This window comes from Rhinopithecus bieti, unplaced genomic scaffold (genome assembly GCF_001698545.2).
Source record: "Rhinopithecus bieti isolate Rb0 unplaced genomic scaffold, ASM169854v2 scaffold_5, whole genome shotgun sequence".
NCBI lineage: Eukaryota > Metazoa > Chordata > Mammalia > Primates > Cercopithecidae > Rhinopithecus > Rhinopithecus bieti.
In genome coordinates this window covers 124,364-141,458 of record NW_016802964.1, presented here as the reverse complement: position 1 = coordinate 141,458, position 17,095 = coordinate 124,364, and the positions used below count along the sequence as shown (strand labels likewise).

General features: G+C 40.9%; 1 protein-coding gene across 7 annotated transcripts in view; it reads left to right on the top strand.

Moving 5' to 3' along the window:
• ARHGAP28 (Rho GTPase activating protein 28) overlaps positions 1-17,095 on the top strand; it is a 176,165-nt gene that overhangs the window by 41,965 nt on the left and 117,105 nt on the right. Inside the window, exons 1-2 of one of the 7 annotated variants that reach the window (XM_017866875.1) lie at positions 2,831-3,029; positions 13,634-13,722. The exons of 5 other annotated variants lie outside the window; for them this stretch is intronic. The gene's annotated coding sequence lies outside the window, so the exon portion shown is untranslated. Of the gene's footprint in view, positions 1-2,830; positions 3,030-13,633; positions 13,723-17,095 lie in introns of those variants that run through there. One more of the 7 variants, XM_017866948.1, reaches the window with a different exon arrangement.

The window sequence follows — 17,095 nt, the reverse complement described above, 5'->3', positions numbered from 1 at the left end:
AAAAACATAAAGAGAATGAAGACTTGTGAAAGTCAGCCAATTTGTTTTTATTTGATCACACTCTGTTCTTAGAGATTCTTTTTCATCGGCCCCAATCTGTAACTTTCAGGTTCAATAATTATGAAACTCTTCTCCATATTTTGGAACTAAAATGACTTCACTCAGAGTGAGCAACTTTAAATCTTTTTTTGTTTTGTTTTATTTTTATTTTTGAGACAGGGTTTTGCTCTGTCACCCAGGCTGGAGGTGCAGTGGTATGATCATGGCTACTGCAGCCTTGTTCTCCTGGGCTCAAGCAATCCTCCTGCCCCAGCCTCCTGGATAGCTGGGACTATGGGTGCGCATAACCACACCCCGTTAATTTTTAGATTTTTTGTAGAGATGAGGAGGGTATCTCACTATGTTGCCCAGACTGGTCTCTTGGTAATTTTGTAAAATGGACAAATAACCACTAAAATCACTTCCTTTGTTACACATAATAGATTAATGAACATTCATCAAGAAATTGATTTGTGGTCCCTAGTGACCTGAACTGGATTCAGGCAACAATGTGAAGGCCCAACACTAAATACCATATGTTGTTTGCGATCCTTGAGACTATCCTGTTGCCCAGTACGTTTTTATGTTAAATATTAGTAGTTGGATCTTAACAACAACAAGAGAACACGTGTCATTTTCCTTGTCTGGATAAAGCTCTTTATGTAGTTAGATAAAAGGTTAGGACTGTTGTTCAACAGCATATTCGGGTGACTAGCTGGAAGAGAGGAAACATAGAAATGATAAAATTCAAATACCCTGAGCTGATCATTACACATTCTATGCATGTAACAAAATATCACACGTACCCCATAAATATGTAAAATATTATGTATCGATACAAAATCCTCTCAAATCCAAAAAACCCCACAAAACCATTAATGAATCCCACTGCCACCAACCTAGGACTTAAAGGGCAGTGGGTGTTTTCATTTTTAAGGGAAACAAGCCCGAAAAAGGACTTTAGGTATACTTTAAACTAAACTAAATTGTTTCAGTGAATTAATTCATACTAAATATTGTACCTAATAGTCACACTCCATGAAGTTCACTTGTACATTAACCATCTTAATAGTATGTTTCAACTGGGTGCTCTAACAGAATATAAGGTCATATTTATTACATTTGTTTTCAGGAGCTCCAACTTGTCTTAAAGTTTACTACATTGCATTTTCCCTGGGATGTTTCTCTGTAGAAAAACTGTACAGACAGTTCCTGACTTAGGATGGTTCAACTTACAATCTTTTGACTTTACAATAGTGCAAAAGTGATACGTTTTCAGTAGAGACCATACTTTGAGTGCCCATTCAACCATTCTGTTTCTCACTCTCAGTACAGTATTCAATACATTACATGAGATATTCAACACTTTATTATAAAATAAACTTTGTGTTAGAGGATTTTACCCAACTGTATCATAATTTAAGATAATGAGCGCGTTTATGACAGGCGAGGCTGAGCTGTGATGCCCTGTAGGTTGGGTTTATTCCATGCATTTTCGACTTATTTGACAGTGTTTTCAGTTTGTGATGGTTTTCTTTTTTCTTGTTTTGGAGAAGCAGTTTCATTCACTCTTGTTGCCCATGCTAGAGTGCAGTGGCACAATCTTGGCTCACTGCAACATCCACCTCCACCTCCCGGGTTCAAGCAATTCTCCTGCCTCAGCTGGGATTATAGGCATACATTGCCACACTCAGCTAATTTTTGTGTTATTAGTAGAGATGGGTTTTCACCATGTTGGCTAGGCTGTGCTCGAACTCCTGACCTCAGGTGATCCACCCACCTCAGCCTCCCAAAGTGCTGGGATTGTGATGGTTTTATCTGGACATAAGTCCTTAAGTCAAGAAGCATCTGTATTCATTCACTAATTAAATATGTATTTGTTAGAGTTTTACTGTGTGTGGAATGCTGTACTTGACTTTGTCTGAAATTATGCATTTATCCATTCATTCATTTAGCAAATATTTATTGTATGCTAATGTATGCCAGGAACAGGTCTTGGTACTGGAAATGTTAAATCAGCATAGCAAATGAAGTTTCTCTTCCACCTGTGACCTAGGTGCCAGTGAGGACGTCGGACAGTACACAAGCAACAGATGCATACATAATGCAATTTTGGAGAGAACAGAGGAAATAAATTAGCTCCTTTTACTAATGTCTGATATTGTGTGACAGCAGCTGGAAAATCACATAATGCGGTATAATGATAGCATGATCTTTTTAGAAGGCCAAGTGTAGGGTCTTTTATAGTCATCTTACGTAGTTCTCATAATAGCTTTGTAAAGTGCATATTATTAATGCCATTTATTCGGATAGAAAATCTGAGGCCCAAAGAGAATCTGTGAATTTTGGAAGGGCTCAAGGCTAGTAAATGGCACAGTGTTTTTAATCGGACCCTTGCCTTCTGACCATACGTTGCGTGGTTTTTCTCTGCATTGCTGCTTGATAGGTGTTGAATTAATCATCCATGAATTCTTTCCTCTCTACATTTCAGGTTAAAAAATCTTTTGTGAATAGGAAAACTTTTTGCGATCACAACAGTTATGGTTTCTGCTTTTGACTTTTGAATAAAGCTCCACATTTGTTGAGAAAAGAAGGAAGGAAAACTGTAAAATTGTCTTCACACACTGCTTGGGTTTCTAGTCATCTTAGCCTTCTCGAGGCTGATTACACTTTGCAGTCTTCCTTAGGAAATGGATGGAAGTTTCAGCTGAGACACAAACAGGAAGGCTCCAGGCAGCATTTGTCCCACAGGCACCACCTCCTTAAATAGCTGCTGTGCAGTGGAATTAGTTCTCCACTTAGCGAAGAAACTCCATTGCGCTTTGTTTCTGGCCCTGCAGGGCTGGAGGCGGTCAGCACTGTCCCGTTCTGGTTGAAGCAACTTGAATGTGTGTGGGGTGCTGAATGTGGTTGGGGATGGCTTCCCTGCTTTTGGGTTTTGTGGGTCTTCCTCCAGAATATCATCCCTGAGATTTTTAACCTGCTAACAGGTAAGGTTCTAAGCACTTCTTAATAACTTCAGCCACAGACTTCTTTCTGCAGACTGGGTCTTTCTTCTATTTAAAAGAGAAAGGAAGGCGCAGATAGCTGTGATAGCTTATTTTCTTTTAATCTATTTTAGGGGCTTATAGTTTTATTATTAGTTTATAGGTGCATCATATCGATAGTAAATTGCCATTTTTTAACCTATCGAAGCAGATTTTTTCGTGGTATGGATATGAATTTTTAAACCTCAAATATAGAAGTTAAGTCCTATAAGTAATTTGAGAGGACTAGTTAAAATGTGTTCTTAACAGATGGGTAAAAATGAATTGCTTAGAAGTCTTTTGATTCCTATTTCTGTTTGTGTGCTGGAGACTTTAACCCAATCTTTCCAGTTAATTACCTAATTTTAGAAAAATCTACTGAGGTAGATAGAGTTCATTAGCCAAGCAAGCTATTCTCTTCTGTAATGGAATTAATGCACGTCTGTAGGCAGACTTACCAAGCCTTTCCTCTTGCTATCAGCGCTGGGACAGAGGGCACCCACCAGAAGTGGCTGTGTGTTGCCCTGGTCCAACAGGAGATGGATGGGTGGGGAAGGAGTTCTACAGGAAAAAAGTTTGCTGGGGGGATTTGTGTGACCTGCATCTGTCCATTTCTTCTGATCTTTCTGTGGCCTCTGTCTACCCCTCTCTTAAGCACCTTCTTAGAGATTAATTAGCACCTGTGTTAGTGTAGTCTCAAAGCCAAGGACCTAATTAGTCTGATCAATAGCACGCAGAGGCTCTTCTTCGGGAAATACAAATGTGTGCTCTTCCCAGAAAGGCTTCCATAATATCAATTAACCTCTTTTCATGTTTAATTTGTAAAGCATTGTCATACATACAGCTACGTTGTCAATGACTCCTTGTGTGTCTTCTATTTCATTTTTATTCTTGTTCTTGTCCTTTGTGTTGGGTGTGGTTGGAGAGGAGGAGCATTAAGAGAGGTGGTCTTGCTGTTTATGTGAATTTGCTTTTTAAAATTAGATTCCAGTCACCTGCATCAGAGCATTATGGATTCCTTTTACTTGAGCAGTGTCATCTTTTATATTTACAAAGCTGTGTTTATAGTTTCCTTATTGTTCTTAAGTGTTTTTACTAGAGCATTTTGTATTCAAAAGTCAAGTCTTCTTTGACTCTATTGAACTTTTTAGATTGGTTTAGAGTGTGTTAAGGAAGCCTTTGATGAAATATTGCTTGTTTTCATAGTGTGGGGAGGAAGGGGTGAGAGTTTTTTGTTTGTTTGTTTTTCATTTTACCTCCGATTTCAGGTGGTGTAAGCAAAACCAAGGGCAATGACAGGCCACGTGGTGCTTCGGATGTGACATTCGCTGGATGTGTTCATTTGTGAAAGTAATACAATTTTACACATGCTTTGATGATGATTACTAAATAGGGAGACTTTCCTTGACTTTAAATCTCCTAAGTAATAATGAATTTGCATTATATTTAGAAATTGTTTCACATTCTATGGTTTCTTTTTGATAGGTGCTATGTATAATTACCACTCCTCTCCCATGCCCACTTTGTATGTGTGCCTGTCTTTTACAGACAAATTTTGTGAGGCCCTTGTTAAACTCTGAGCCAAGGGATTAACTGAAGATCAGCTGCACTAATTAAAGACAAGTTTAACAAGATAGGACTCATGTTTAGATTTGAAAATACAAACAAAGGACTTCATTTTTATGATCTTAACGCTGAAGTGGGGAAAAACAGTGGGAAAACGGACAACACTTAGCCTACCCAAGCAAGTAGAAACTTTTACAGATAAGGAATCCTGAAGACAATGGGCACAGTAATACAAGGTTCTAAAGACAAGTTTCTGGCTGAAATTTTAGGAAAAAAAAAATAACAATGTAGCCCCTGAGATGAGCTAAAAGGAAATCACTGCCTTTCTACGATAAGTAGAATGACAAAGTGAAGTAAGGATTTCCTGGAAGGCCTCCTCCTGACTCCAGATGAGCCAAGTGCAGGAATGTGTTTTAATGCCTGTTTCAAACCCCAGCGGTGGTGTTTTGAACCAGTGCTACTGACGTAAACACAGACTGAATGTGGAGATTATCCAAAAGTGGAGAATGAAAACAGTTCAGTCAAGATGTACAGTATTAATACAGTAAAGGCTTGGTGCAGCAGCTGGCCACCAGCTTGAGTATCACAGCCATTCAACTCTCCCTGAAGGTGCAGCGCTGCTGGCAGTGAGACCCTTCTTAGATAGAAGATTGCATCAAGAAAATTGCAACAATCACCCTAGGCACTCACCTAAACAGATGAAAAGAGAGATTGAGAAAAAGGGAATTGTTTCTTAGTGATATAGAAGCCTGTGGATCATTTAAGAGGGGACCGTCATTTAAGAGGGGACCGGGCACGGTGGCTCACGCCTGTAATCTCAGCACTTTGGGAGGCTGAGGTGGGCGGATCACCTGAGGTCAGGAGTTCGAGACCAGCCTGGCCAACATAGCGAAACCCCGCCTCTACTAAAAATATAAAAATTAGCTGGGTGTGGTGGTGGACGCCTGTAATCCCAGCTACTCAGGAGGCTGAGGCAGGAGAATTGCTTGAACCCAGGAGGCGGAGGTTGCAGTGAGCTGAGATCGCACCACTGTACTCCAGCCTGGGCGACAGAATGAGACTCCCTCTTTAAAAAAAAAAAAAAGAGGGGAAAAAGGGTATTGAGAGGGGTGTTTGGGCCAGGTAAATGCTAATTAGATGGGCATTCATTGTTGGGTGACTTTAGTGACAAACAAATGATAGTTTTTTTTTGGTAAGCTCACTTACCAAACAAACTCAGGGAAGTGAGCAGAGTAAACATAGCTGTCTCTGTTAGCTATGAAGATTAGCTTAAGCAAGTCTCTACTTGTCAGATACATTTAAATAAATGAACATGAAAATATAAACTTTTTTCTTTTTTTTTATGAAGATACATGGTAAAATTGGGGCCATGATGGGCATTCATTGTTGGGTGACTTTAGTGACAAACATGATAGTTTTTTTTGGTAAGCTCACTTACCAAACAAACCCAGGGAAGTGAGCAGAGTAAACATAGCTGTCTCTGTTAGCTATGAAGATTAGCTTAAGCAAGTCTCTATTTGTCAGATACATTTAAATAAATGAACAGGAAAATATAAACTTTTTTCTTTTTTTTTATGAAGATACATGGTAAAATTGGGGCCAGACATGGAAAGGCTATTTCTTGCTTAGCTATAGATCACACTACCTTAGGCTTCCCAAGAGTCCAACTGAGTGCTTCACAAAAATCACTACTGGGACATGAACAGTCTTTTTTATTATTATTATTTTGCTTAAAAAGATGTCTAGAAGGCATGCTATTTCAGTTATTTATATCCTAAAGTGGTATTTAGCTATCTGAAACTTCCAGAGTAAGAAGATGGTGGTCAAGATTTTTTGCCCTGTTTTTCTTGCTGTTCTACAATTTGCAGAGCTCATTCCAAATAGTGCTTTCATAAACTTGGAAAGGAATGCTGAAGATGTGGAGGCAGCAACCACAGGGCAGTTTGCAGGAAAGCCCAAGAGCTGACCAGTGTCTGCAGTGCTTGAGTAGAACATCTGCAGTAACTTAGGAATAGTCAAGGCAGGTGCTTCAGAGCAAATGTAATGAAAATAGAGACACATAGACGTGTTCATGTCAAACAATTCTTTTAAAATAATAGCATGTTACACATTGTCTTCCAGTTCATGCTTTGCCAACCCTGAATTATTCAGAAGGTATGAATCTTCTAGTATCTTTTTATTAAAATACTACAGGATTTATCATTTGTTCCATCTCTCATGGCTGCTGTTGCTTTTTTTTTTTTTTAACAGAGCAAAACAAAGCACCATAAAGCATACTCTCTTTTTTAATTAGACGAGTCTGTGGCTATCCTTTACCAATAAGAACTTTCAATCTCTTCACACTGCTTTCTAATCTATGACACAGAAGTAAGCAGAAATCAATAGTATACAAACACAGCCAGGTGCAGTGGCTAATGCGTCTAATCCCAGCACTCTGGGAGCCGGAAGCAGGTGGATAGCTTGAACCCAGGAGTTCAAGACCAGCCTGGGCAACATGGCAAAACCCCGTCTCTACAAAACCCACAAAAATTAGCAGAGCGTGATGCTATGCCCCTGTGGTCCCAGCTACTATGAGAGGCTGAGGTGGGAGGATTGCTTGAACCTGGGAGGTCAAGGCTGCAGTGAGCTGTTACCACACCACTGCACTCCAGCCTGGGCAACAGCATGAGACCTGTCTCCAAAAAGAGAGAGAGAGAAGAACAGTCACGATATAATTTTTAAAAGTATTATACAAACCCATCTTAAAACTTTTCAAGTGATGTAATTTTCAAAGTATCAGAGGTGCCTGAGGTTTAAAGGCATCTATGGCTGGAAATCTGTAGGTTTTTGTGGTCACGGTGGAAGTGGAATTGTGGAATGCTGGAGGTAAGACGGGACCTTTGACATAAAACACTTGATATGGGAGCTTTCTCACTCGGCTTGGGGAAGCCCAGGAGGTGGGGATGAGGGTTCCAGGGTAGAAAGCAGAGAAACCGAGTGGCCTCTAGATCCTCATCCATTATTAAACCAGAGCTGCTCTGCATTTATCCCTTTGAAATCCTGGTCTTCTATCCACATTTTTATTTGGACAAGTATCATAATTTAGCCAAGTTTGAAACTCCTGAATAAATCCATTTGCTTGCACCTTGTTGGCTGTGCCTGAGAGCTGAACTCTTGGTCTTGCCCTGGTTGTTCATTTAGAGTCAGCTCCTGCCTAACTCATAAGGCAGGGCATACATTTTGGGGCCCGTTTCAAAATAAAACATTCTTCTACATATGCACCCTAAGTGCTACTGTTTATTCAACACCCTTCAGTGCGAAGGCATTTTACAAATATAGCTTCATTCATCTTCAAAAAACTCCAGGCGGAAGTGATTATCTATAACATACAGATAAGGAAACCGAGGCACAGTGAGGTTAAGTGTTTTGCTCAAGTTTATACAGCTAAGCCTCAGGGCAAGAATGAGAGCCGAGTCTGTTTGCCTCCAGGATCTGGGCACTTTCCCAGACAATGCAGAATGAATGACAAAATGTGCTCTTTGTGTTTTGCAGTCAAGAGGTGGTAGAAAAACTCTTGAGGTTTTGGTAGAAGTAGCTGCAGGACTTTGCACAGTCTAGGGAGGCTGTTTCTCCTAATTAATGGGGCTCTTATGTGCTCTGTCCTCAAACCATTTTTACTTCCTTTTCCGACTCTTCTCTTGAAGGAGAAGATGGTACTTATTCTTCTCTTCTATTAATATATAAATATCATGGGTGTGTGTGTGTGTGTGTGTGTGCGCGCGCAGAGGGTACTGTTGTGATTAAAGAAAGGAAAGGAATCACACACATTCCTTCTTATGAACTGCAGAAGTTTGAGAAAGAATGTATTACAGAGACTTATTATATGTTCTTAAGCCCTAAGTGGATTCTCAGTAATCTGGGCTTTTTGGCTATTACGTGACCACTTCGGATTTGTAAACTGATGCATCTGTCAAAGTCCAGCTCAATTCCCACACCACGTCCCTTTCCTTAAAGCACTCTCACCACCCCCTCACACTCAAGACTGTGTTGTCAATATGCTTCCTTTAATATTTGCACACTCCCGTACTCAGCAAGGTGAGGATTCTTTTTAGATGCCTTCTTCTGTCTCCTTGGCTAGCCTGTAGTCTCCGTTGGCTACTAGGTAACACACCTCTAATGGAGAGCTGGCCTTCAGTATTACTTGATTCATTCATTGTATCATCCGCCCATTGGTTCTATTTCTGAATCTTGAGCCTACGTAGATTGTTCTTTCCCAAGACAGTTCTTGCAATTTTTGAAGACTGTGATCCTGCATCCCTGGAGCCTTCTAAATTTCTCCAGTGCTTTCAGCATTTTCCCACATAGCATGACTTCTTGACGGTCTGACTTTGACCGTGCATTCTGAAGTCATTCCTGTTAACATTCTCCTTTAAATGTGGTGCCTGGAGCTGAATTCCAGTGTTGCTGGATTTAGGACAATCATCTCTTCTTTTTGTGTGATATGCTTGTATACTTCTTCGCCACTTAAGATCCGGTTAGTTTTATTGGCATTTATGTACTGCTATTGGGTTGCACTGACCTTTTAGTTGGCCAAAATCTCTATTTTTTTCACATGACCAGTATTCGTGCCAGGAAAAAATCATCCTAAACATATACTGAAGTTTCTGCACTTCATATTTCTTCCTATGAAATTTCATCCTGTTAGTTTTAGTCCATTAGTTCTCCCAATTGAGAATTTCTTGATTTTTAGATTCATATACATAGTAGATTATTTGAATAGTAAGTAAATGATCAGAGAAAAAAAAATTCTAAGGTTGTAAAAAAAATTTTAATCTTTCCAAAGAATATGTCTACTCATGGTACCTTGTTGAGAAACTTGAGGGGCTTTTCACAACCTAGTGGTTAAGGCCCAAAAGCATCTCCAGTGGCACCTGAAGAATCTATACCCGTACCTTCTCCTGCATCACTGGTTGCATGAAACTCCTCATCCATTTCACCCCATTCCCTGACTCCGCGGCTGTGTAGCTTTGCTCGCCGGGGGCTTCTGCCTAGAATGCATGTCGTGCCTGTACCATCTCTGCCAGTCAGAGTCCTGCCCACTCTTCTCCTTGATATCTTCCCTGAACCTTTAATAGGAAGTACTTTCTCCTTCCTTTGCTTTCTGAAGGCATTGTCTAAAACTCTCAGCGCTTACTGTATTCTATTTTATGCGAGCCTGTATGGTATCATGGTTGACGGCAGAGATACTGGGAATGGACAGCTTCTGTGAAAATCCTAGCTGTATCCCCTCATTATGGTATAATCGTGAGCAAGTGAATTTTTCTCTCCAAGCCTCAGTTGTCATGCCTGTAAAATGGAATAGTAGCACCTACCTTATGGGGTCAGTGTAAGGATTAAATGAGTTAGTATGTGTAAGTGCTTAGAATAGTGGCTGGCATGAGTAACTGCTAATAGTTGTTAGCTGTATCTCTAGGCGCTCAGTAAATAGTTGTGAATTTTACTGAAGAAGCTGAGTAACTTCGGGGCATGATTTCTTAAATCCTCAAAGCTTGGCTATCAGAGGAAACATTTTCAAATTTATAGAGACAGGATATTGGATGGGAACAACATTTTCCCAAAGAGGCATTGTGAGATGGTCTCCAACTAGAGGCCATCCTCACAGACTTTTTCACTTGCAGTCAGCTGGAAAGGCAAATATTAGTCAACATTTGTATAAGCACTGTGCATATCTATTGGTATCAAGTAATTCAGATAGCCTGGAGAAATAAGGCCTCCATGTTATAAGCTGTGATTATTAACATTATAATTAAAATGCTTAATTGCTCTAAGCCCAATTTTAACTTGTATGACTATGGTTCATGCTAATTCGCATTTTGTTTTGTGTAGCACGAGAAAAGAAATTGTGAAATGATTTATTTGCCTTGTATAAAGTGTAATCCTTATTTAAAAAATCACAAACACATCCCTCTAAGGTTTGGTATTTATCTTGGGGATTAGCTATCTTTAGCCTATTGACTGACTCTGACCTCAATATTTATTGAAGGTCTACCATGGATCTAGTGTCAGGCTAGCTAATATAGCAGTGTTAAGAAGGATAAGGTGAAATTTCTGTACTCAAAAGCTTATTTGGAGATACAACACATGGTAACTAAAATAATAAAAGATATGTTATAAGAAAGTTCTGTACTCCATTAATTACTAAGTCACTGGTCTAGAAAAGTGGGTATGATGAAAGCCTAGAAAGGACATTCCTTAATTGCTACAAACCTATTTCAAGTGTCTTCCTAAATTGCCATTTCAAGAAATGCAGAGAGTAATGGATACAAGCTTTCAGGATAACACCTAAACTAACAATATATTTCTATAAAATGTTTCTTTTGTTGTTGTTGTTGTTTTGAGATAGGGTCTGGCTCTGTGGCCCAGGCTGGAGTGCAGTGGTGTGATCTCAAGTCACTGCAACCTCTGCCCCCTGGGCTCAAGCCATCCTGCCACCTCAGCCTCCCCAGTAGCTGGGACTACAGGCACACGTCATCAGGCCCAGCTAATTTTTTTGTATTTTTTGTAGAGATGGGATTCACCCTGTTGCCTAGGCTGGTCTCAAGCTCAGTTGATCTGCCTGCCTCTGCCTTGGCCTCCCAAAGTGCCGGGATTATAGGTGTGAGCCACCGTGCCTAGCCCGAAGTGTTTCTTTGATAATTGACTGTATATTAAGTAGTGAATATAAGTACTAACCTGATGAGGAGGAGGATTATAATAGCTAACACGTCTTATTTAGTTATGATGATGACCTTTTTGAGACAAGGAGAAATGGGGTCTCAGAGTGGTACATAAGTTATTCCATCAGTAAGTGATAGACTGGGGATTCGGTTCACATTGGTTCAACTGCAAAACCCTCTTTCTTAACGGCCATAGTATCTTGTCCCCCTTGACTCCTATTCAGCAGCCAACTTAAAGGATCCATGATTAGATCATTATGGACGAATTTTAGCATATATGATTGGAGTGGGGGATAGCGGTGAGTTTGAAAAGGTAAGTTGAGGCAGGTTGTGAAGAAATTTTTATACAACCTGACAAGTGTGGAACATCCTCCCAACAATTGGGGAATTTTTATCAAATGATTGTTAATAAGAGAATGACATATAAAATTTTTGTTTTGCCAGCATGACTCTTGCAAGGGTATGTAAAGAATATTAAAATGGGAGGAGTTAGGAAACCAGTTAGGTGGTGCAATAACCTAGACATATTATAAACTTGAACACTGGATGTACAACAAAACAGAAAAAGATGTATTTGAGAGATATGTTTAAGGGAGACTCACCTGGATTTGTGAATCTATCTAATGTAGAGGGAGTAGTAAAAAAATGACATATAATGATGCCATTACTGAGACTGGGAAAAAGGATTACAGTTAGGAGGAGGGTGAGCTTTGGACGAGATGGGTTTCAAGTGAAGGAGAACATGCAGAACACAATTTGACATCCTGAAGAGTCAGAGATCAAGAGCAATTAGCCCAAAGATTTGCGAGGCTGGGCGTGGTGGCTCACACCTGTAATCCCAGCACTTTGGAGGGCAGAAGTGGGAGGATCGCTTGAGCTCAGGAGTTCAAGATCAGCCTGGGCAACATAGTGAGGCCGCATGTCTACAAAAAGTTTTTAAAAATGAGCAGGTCTTGGTAACGTTCACCTGTAGTTCCAGTCGCTTGGAAGGCTGTGGTGGGAGAATCACTTGATCCCAGGAAGTCAAGGCTGCAGTGATCTATGGTACTTGCACTACTGCATTCCAGCCTGGGCAACAGAGCAAGACCCTGTCTCAGTAAATGAATGAATGAATGAATGAATGAATGAACGAATGAACGAATGAATGAATAAAAGATTTGTGAACCCTCAGCCTGTAAGTGAAAAGAATGGACGAGGTTGTGGGGGGAGACTGGGGCTGCTTCAAGTAGAAAGATATTGACAGAGTGTGAAGGAAAACAGCCAAGACCACCATTGGTTTTGAAAGTCTGACCCTCCTTAGCATTTTTCTAATCCAGTGGCTCCACTGGGGACTCTGATTGGACATAGGTGTTTCCCGAGCCGTCATCAGTGTGATTGCCAGCCATTCTTCTGGGTGGTTCCCCTAGGCACTAGCTAAGCCATTAGCTCTTGTTTTTTTCCAGTATTCTCAGAAGATTAACTCCAAACTTGAGAAAGTTTTGCCCTTTAGAAGTCAAATAAGGATTGGTGTAGTCTGGAGATGTGTATAACTCATTCATAACCATTTGATTAGCTGTATGGACCTTTCTCTAGGATTTTTTCCCATGAAGTTGGCATGTTCACATTTCTAAATTAGTGCAGTGATGGATCCACATGAAATAACTGACAGCTTCTTAATGAGCTGCAAATTTCATGTAAAATATACTGGCAGCCTCCTATATCCTAAAAATGTATGAGTTTCTTCATTCTCTTGTGGTGCCCTCTTTCAGTAATGAAGAGAAGAAATTGGTCGCGCTGTCCATTCGTAAGCAGCTTTTCAGCAATGGTCACTGCATCACAAACAATACTGCAAGTAGCTTATGGGAAAATGCCCAAGGCACAGGGTAGAGAGTCCTGGCTCTCAGGTCTGACAGCCTGAGTTAGAATCCTAGCTCTTCCTCTTAATCAGCAATGTGTCTTCGGACCAGTGGCAAACCCTCTTTAAGCCTTCATTTCCTTATCTGTAAATAATACCTACAGGATTTCTCATGGAATTGCTGAGGATTTTCAACAGGTATTTTACTTAATGTTGGGCACTAGGGAGGGTTACGTGTGACTAATGAGCATTAGTGCATCTTGATTAGAGTTGATTTTGCTCTTTTATTCTCTTTTAAAGACCTTTATGAGTGACTGTCTGGAAATGTTTTTATCTGACTTTCCTGAATACCTCAGTGGTACCGTGAATAATAGATGATCTGATATTAGGGAATATTGGGCTATCACAGCAGTTCATTCTATTGGATTTGGAAGACTATACTTTTTCAGGGTATTCCTCCCTTCCTCTTACAGAATCACCACTTCACATGTGTAAGCAGAGCGCTGACTAACTGTGGCTTAAGCAGGGGTCAGAACATCTGAAGTGATCTGCAGATATTCTGGTATGTTCATTTTCTTTGTTCTCCAGACCAGGTCACAGGAATGCTTGTCTGAGTCAGTATTGTAGTAGAAGTGTTTCCTTTTATGTCCATTACATACCCTCATGCAGAGCCGAGGCCTTTTTGTGGGCCGTTATTCATATCCAACTTCGTTTGGGTCCAGATATTATTGAAGGGTGCACTGTGTACTGCATATGAAAATAATCCTGCATCATGTTCTCTGGAAAATTACCCCAAATTGCAGTATTAAGATAGATATTGAAGCTCTGCAAAGTGAGCAGTGAAATCCTCCTCCATCTGCTGATGAGGGTTGTGGAATTTACCTGGTAGAGAAAGGAATAATAGGCAGTACAAAACAGACATTATCAGGAACTGCATATGTTTATCACATTTCCTTGGGCAGAACAAATTGCAGGAGCCTTTATGATTGCATCTACTTGGTTTTCACAAGCTGAACATGAACACCGTGTTTATATTACAGGCTTTCCATTTGTTTTCATCAGAATTCTAGAGTTTCAATATATAGCTTCCAAGGTACAGGTGTACCATGATATCCTAAACAGCCATTGTATGACCACTTTCTACCCCAGTGCTAGGGTGGAGGTCACATTCAAGTGCTTGCCTGTCCTTATGGACAGCAGAAACATCTACTTATTTTTGTACAGCATTTTAAACATCTCCCTCATTATCAGAGAAGCTGTGTTAGGTAATGGTATAAATCCATTTGTCAAGACTCATGCAGTCCTATGACAATTCTTTATTGCTTCTGACCCACGTGCATCTTTCTAACAAGCTTCTGGCAGAAATTCAACCATCCTGCTACAAAAGTAAATCAAAGATAACTCAAAACGTCACTAACTTTGAACCTGAGAGTCCCTAGCTTATATAAGAATGATCCCTATGAACTAGAACAGTTAAGGGAACTTCATGGGAAATATGAGGCTTGCAGCAAGACGTTGGAAAGGAGAGGAGAGCAGAAGAGGTCCAGGTGCTTCCAGGCAGGGCTGCTGCTTGTTGGACATGAGCTGGACCTACAAGGCCACCCCAGCTTTCAACTGGAGTTCAGGGAAGCTCAGTGACAAGGCCAGATGGCTGCCTAGAATCAGCTGGTCGTATGCAGAAGCCAGACCACTGAGCTGCTGCTTCTGGATAGAATTGGATCTTAACCAAGCATTCACATAAAGTCAGCCCTTGGTAGCTACAGGTCCTGCATAGGCAGATTGAACCAACCTTGAATCAAAAATATTTGGAGAAAAAAAAAACAATAAAAAATAACAGTATGACAATTAAAAATACAAATTACAAAACCAATACAGTATAACTCTTTACATAGGATTTACATTGTGTTGGGTATTATACATGATCTAGAGATGACTTAAAGTGTGGATAGGATGTGTTTAAGTTATATGCAAACACTGAGCACTGGTGGAATTTGGTATTAGTTGGGGGAGGGGGATATGGAACCAATTCCCCTCAGATGCTGAGGGATGCCTGTATAACATTTAAGCAATGGAGGTGGAGAAAAAAATCGGTCTCTTGGGCCAGGCGCGATGACTCACGCCTGTAATCCCAGCACTTTGGGAGGCCAAGGTGGGCAGATCACCTGAGGTCGGGAGTTTGAGACTAGCCTGGCCAACATGGCGAAACCCCGTCTCTACTAAAAATACAAAAAGTAGCCGGGCATGGTGGCGGGCGCCTGTAATCCTAGCTACTCATGAGGCTGAGGCAGGAGAACCACTTGAACCCAGGAGGTAGACGTTGCAGTGAGCCAAAATCACCCCATTGCACTGTAGCCTACGCAGCAAGAGCGAAACTCTGTCTCAAGAAAAAAAAAAATTCAATCAGTCTTGTAATGCCCATGAATTTCACAGTCACAGAACATAATTTTCTTTATTTCTGGTAATAAAATTTATATTCTAACTCTGAGCCCCCACTTCTGACAGACAGCAGAAAAACTCCATCTAATCACAGCCATAGCCAGTTGACTTGATCCAATTTAGCACTTTCTAAGTTGCTTCTGGTTAAAATTCAGGAATATTCAGAATATTTCCCCTTGATTCCCCTCCTTTCCTTCTATTGTTGCTGGAAGCCATTGCATCTGGAGAGGCAGTCAGGGTAGTCAGGCGGACCTGTGTTCTTGACTCAGCCTTCCTCTGCTGTCTGAGCTTTGACCCCAGGGGATTGGACACAGTGCTATTGGGATGGAAACATGGATCTGTGGGGTCGCTCCCACCTGGCTCTCTGATATGAGCTGAGCCTTCAGCCTGTTCCAGTGTCTGGGAGGAACTGTTCACTCTGCAGCCCCTGCCACAGGGACCCTTATCTCTAGCCATGCACATCTGTCAGGCTCTGAGAATCAATCTCTGTCTGCTTCTTTTTCTCTCTCAGCTAAAGTGGGCATCCCTCAGGCTGTGCAGGGAACTCCTGACCCCATCAGTCCCCAGCGGGAGCAGGAGCTGCTGTCTCTGCCCATTCTTCTTGCCCTGGTGACATGCGATGTGTCTCTGAGGCTGCTTCCTTAATCACAAAAGAAGGGAAGCAGGAAGCAAGTGTCTTCCTAGATCCTCCCAAACTTCGTGGAGAAGCCTGTGAGGGCCCCAGCTCCCACCTGACAGACACACTGTGGCCTTGTTCTGGGAGTGGAACACCAAACATATGGCCTCTAATGGCTCATAATGATTTTTTCCTCTCCAAATCCTTTCCTTCTCCCCAGTTTGGATGGGGTGGTAAAAAAAACAAAAACAAACAAAAAAAAAAACTTGTTTTGCCAGTTGATATCTCTTTTCAAAACTATTTTGTCTCTCTTTTCAACTAGAACCAAGATTCTGGAATTTGTTTGCTGTTTTTATTTTTCTTCCTGACATTTCTCCCTAGGGCAAGTGGTAAACTGGCCAGCCCATATCTCTTGGAATATGGGTTTAGGGATGGGGGCAGGGCAGTGGAGAGAGAGGCACATCAGTCAACAAGCTCTCATATTATCCTGGCATAGAGCACCCAGATCTGACTCATCAGTGAAGGCCCAAGCCAATTTCTCACTTCCTGGAGATTCCAGCTGCTTTTTTTCAGCTGCCTTCCCTGCCTTGGGAAGGTCTGCTATGCTTAGCCAGTGCAACTGATGAGGAGCAGAACATGTCCTTGGTTTAGGGAGCGGTGGGTTGAGGGGGTGAGATAACCTTGTTTTCTAGGGCGAATGGGTAGAAGAGTGTTCACTGTTTTTTAACACATTGAAAAATCCAAATATGAGGTTACTCTTTCTGTCTTTTAATGTTATTCCTAACAGCCTAGATTAGAGTATTAATGAGGAATCCCTTGAAATATACATATAATATGTCACTATCTGTTATATATAATGCCAAGACATTAAGTATTATTATTA